Source organism: Macrobrachium nipponense, chromosome 33, assembly GCF_015104395.2.
Source record: "Macrobrachium nipponense isolate FS-2020 chromosome 33, ASM1510439v2, whole genome shotgun sequence".
Lineage (NCBI taxonomy): Eukaryota > Metazoa > Arthropoda > Malacostraca > Decapoda > Palaemonidae > Macrobrachium > Macrobrachium nipponense.
The window spans coordinates 1273864-1278407 of record NC_087219.1 but is presented as its reverse complement, the minus strand read 5'-3'; positions in this window follow the sequence as shown (position 1 = coordinate 1278407).

Genomic DNA, 4544 nt, shown 5'->3' with positions numbered 1-4544 from the left:
AAGAAAGAAATAGAAGAAGAGCAGAGAGGGAGAGAGAACGAGAGAGAGAGAGAGAGAGAGAGAGAGAGAGAGAGAGAGATTCCTCTTGCATTTTAACACTTTTTATTTATTATCTATTTTTTTCTTGATAAGTGGTATCGTCTCTTCTTTCTGTGTTCCGCTTTACTTCCTCTAAATTCTTCCTAATAATGAACACCATAATAATAATATTATAATAATAATAATAATAATAATAATAATAATAATAATAATAATAATAAAATAATAATAATAAAAATAATCCGACTCTTCTTTTTCCCCTTTAATATAACATCAGCATCAGCTTCGTCATCCACATGACGTTTTTAAAAGAAATACAAATATCAAACCTTTTCATATTTCACATATTTCAGTTATTAACCTCTGGGCCGTCGGAAATATCGAAATAGCAGCGTCGTAACAAAACCAATTATTTCCATCTTTATTTCGCTGTGGATTAGAAAAATTCTCAATATCTGCGTGCGTTTACATACTCGATAAAAAAAATAAATGGAAGATAATATCTGCAGGAAATATTCATTTGGACCGATGGAATTTTTTATTTTTTTCCGGTGTTGCAATACGCCGATTTGCGTTTTAATTTTGGGAGCACGCGAGGCTACACTCAATTATTTGGGAGCTTTGTGAATCTTTATTGAAACTGAAACTCTCCAGAACGCCTGTTAATCAAATATTTTGTAGATCGCGTATAAAGGTCGGAATGAATAATCTTCGCGGGATGTACCCGGAACACCCAGTTTGTACCACAGAGAAATACTTAACTGAGTTAAAATGTCAAAATCAGAGGACAAAGGAATATATCTCATGGAGAGGAAGAAATGCAATAAAAGACAAGAACGCAATAATGTTTAGATAAAAGGAGACAAAGGAAGAATGACTGTGTGTGAAATTTATGAGACCGTCCGGTGGAAGCAAAGAATAAAGAAAGATATCAGATCTCAGATTTTAGGAAGAGGTGAAGCACTCATTGTTAAAGACTTTGGAGTTCCCTAAAAGTAACTGAGATGGAGATGGATGGTGTAAGGTCAAGTTAATATGGTGAAGGAACAGTGCCTAGCAGCCATGTGAGACTGCCATCTACAAGTCGAGAAGAAGAGAAAAAAACTGTAGAAGTTGAAAAGCGACAGAGAATGAGTAGATAGAAGCAATGCGAAGAGGAGCGGAGGAAGACCACTCAGAAGTTGGTGAGAAAAAGTTGTCTGAAGTTAAGGAGTGATGGAGAAAATGTCAGAAATTAAGGTGTCATGAAGAAAAAGTTGTCAGAAGTTAAGGAGTGATGGAGAAAAAGTTGTCTGAAGTTAAGTAGTGATGGAGAAAAGATTGTCAGAAGTTAAGGAGTGATGGAGAAAAGATTGTCAGAAGTTAAGTAGTGATGGAGAAAAGATTGTCAGAAGTTGAGTAGTGGTGGAGAAAAGATTGTCAGAAGTTAAGGAGTGATGGAGAAAAGTAAAAAGGTTGTCTGAAGTTTTAAGTAGCTGAGTTGGATGGCCAAAAGTATTGTCAGAAGTTAAGTAGTGATGGAGGAAAAAAAAGAAAAAAGTTGTCTGAAGTTAAGGAGTGATGGAAAAGGAAAAGATTGCAGAAATTTACTGAGTGATGGAGAAAAATTGTCTTGAAGTTAAGGAGTGATGGAGAAAAAGATTGTCTGAAGTTAAGGAGTGATGGACAGAATTGTCAGAATTTTAAAGGAGTGATGGAAAACAGGGTTGTCTGAATTTAAAAAGGATTTCATGGGAAAATAATTGTTCAAGGAAGTTAAGGATTGACGGAGAAAAAGGTTGTCTGAAGTTAAGGGAGTGATGGAGAAAAGATTGTCAGAAAGTTAAGGAGAGTGATGGAGGAAAAAGATTGTTCAGAAGTTAAGGAGTGATGGAAGAAAAAAGTTGTCTGAACTTAAGGAATTGATTGGAGAAAAGGATTGTCAGAAGTTAAGGAGAAAAGGAAAAAAAAGTTGTCTGAGAAGTTTAAGGTAGGTGATGGAGAAAAGATTGTCAGAAAGTTAAGTAAAAAGTTGGATCAGAAAAAGTTTGTCTTGAAGTTAAGGACTGATGAGGAGAAGAAATTGTCATTAAGTTATAAGGCGTGTGGAGAAAAAGTTGTCTTGAAGTTTAAGGAGTGATGGAGATTGTCAAGAAGTTAAGGGATAGATGGAGAAAAATTGGTCTGGAAGTTTAAGTAGTGATGGAGAAAAGAGTTGTCAGTAAGTTAAGTAGTCGATGGAGAAAAATTTTGTCTGAGTTAAGAGGTAGATGATGGAGAAACAGATTGTCAAAAGTTAAAAGGAGTGATGGAGAAAAACGTTGTCTGAAGTTAAGGAGTGATGGAGAAAGATTGTCTGAGTTTTAAGTAGTGATGGAGAAAAAGGATTGTCAGAAGTTAAGGAGTGATGGAGAAACAAAGTTGTCTGAAGTTAAGTAGTGAAATTGGAGAAAAGATTGGTCAGTAAGTTAAGTAGATGATGAAGATAAGATTGTCAGAAGTTAAGGAGTGGTGGATGAAAAAAGTTGTCTGAGTTAAAGGAGGTGATGGAGAAAAAGATTTGTCAGAAGTTAAGGAGTAGTGAAGAAAAAGTTGTCTGAAGTTAAGTAGTGATGGAGAAAAGATTGTCAGAAGTTAAGGAGTGATGGAGAAAAAGTTGTCTGAAGTTAAGTAGTGATGGAGAAAAGATTGTCAGAAGTTAAGTAGTGATGGAGAAAAGATTGTCAGAAGTTAAGGAGTGGTGGAGAAAAAGTTGTCTGAAGTTAAGGAGTGATGGAGAAAAGATTGTCAGAAGTTAAGGAGTGATGAAGAAAAAGTTGTCTGAAGTTAAGGAGTGATGGAGAAAAGGTTGTCAGAAGTTAAGGAGTGGTGGAGAAAATGTCAGAAATTAAGGAGTCATGAAGGAAACGTTGTCAGAAGTTAAGGAGTGATAGAGAAAAGGTTGTCTGAAGTTAAGGAATAATGAAGAAAGAGTTGTCAGAAATTAAGGAGCGATAGAGAAAAAGTCAGAAGTTAAGGAGTGATGGAGTAAAAGTTGTTAGAAGTTCAGACTTGTCGACGTAAACCTCAGTAGAAGTCAAGGAGTGATGAAGAAAAAGTTGTTAGAAGTTACGAAGAGTTGGAGAAGAGTAGATAGCAATAAAGGAGTGGAGGAGAAAAGTAGTTAAGAAGTTGTCCTGAGGAAAGCTGATGAAATTAAAAAGCGTTGGATAGAAAGTAAGGAGCGGCTGGGAAAAAGTCTATAAGAAAGGGTGTTCGGGAACCATTAAAAGTCACAGTATCCAAATGAAACAATCTCGAACTTCAGCAGTGACGGGGAAAGAACAGTCAATAGTTTAGGTGGGGAAGTGACTGTGAAGTTAGGGAAGTGACTATGAAGTTAAGGAAGTGGCTATAAAGTTAAGGAAATGACTATGACGTTAAGGAAGTGACTATGAAGTTAAGGAAGTGGCTATGAAGTTAAGGAAGTGGCTATGAAGTTAAGGAAGTGACTATGAAGTTAAGGAAGTGACTATGAAGTTAAGGAAGTGGCTATGAAGTTAAGGAAGTGACTATGAAGTTAAGGAAGTGACTATGAAGTTACAGAAGTGACTATGAAGTTAAGTGGCTATGAAGTTAAGGAAGCGACTATGAAGTTAAGGAAATGACTATGAAATTAAGGAAGTGACTATGAAATTAAGGAAATGACTATGAAGCTAAGGAAGTGACTATGAAGTTGAAGAAATGACTATGAAGTTAAGGAAGTGACTATGAAGTTAAGGAAATGACTATGAAGTTAAGGAAGTGACTATGAAGCTAAGCAAATGGCTATGAAGTTGAGGAAGTGACTATGAAGTTAAGGAAATAACTATGAAGCTAAGGAAGTGACTATGAAGTTGAGGAAATTACTATGAAGTTAAGGAAGTGACTATGAAGTTAAGGAAATGACTATGAAGTTAAGGAAGCGACTATGAAGTTAAGGAAATGACTATGAAGTTGATGAAATGACTATGAAGTTAAGGAAATTACTATGAAGTTAAGGAAGTGACTATGAAATTGAGCAAATGACTATGAAGTTAAGGAAGTGACTATGAAGTTAAGGAAATGACTATGAAGTTAAGGAAGTGACTATGAAGTTAAGGAAATGACTATGAAGTTGAGGAAATGACAATGAAGTTAGGGAAGTGACTATGAAGTTGAGGAAATGACTATGAAGTTAAGGAAGTGACTATTAAGTTGAGGAAATGACTATGGAGTTGTTAAGGAAATGACTATGAAGCTAAGGAAGTGACTATGAAGTTGAGGAAATGACTTTGAAGTTAAGGAAGTGACTATGAAGTTGAGGAAATGACTATGGAGTTGTTAAGGAAATGACTATGAAGTTAAGGAAGTGACTATGAAGTTGAGGATATGACTATGAAGTTGAGGAAATGACTATGAAGTTAAGGAAGTGACTATGAAGTTAAGGAAATGACTATGAAGTTAAGGAAGCGACTATGAAGTTAAGGAAATGACTATGAAGTTGAGGAAATGACAATGAAGTTAAG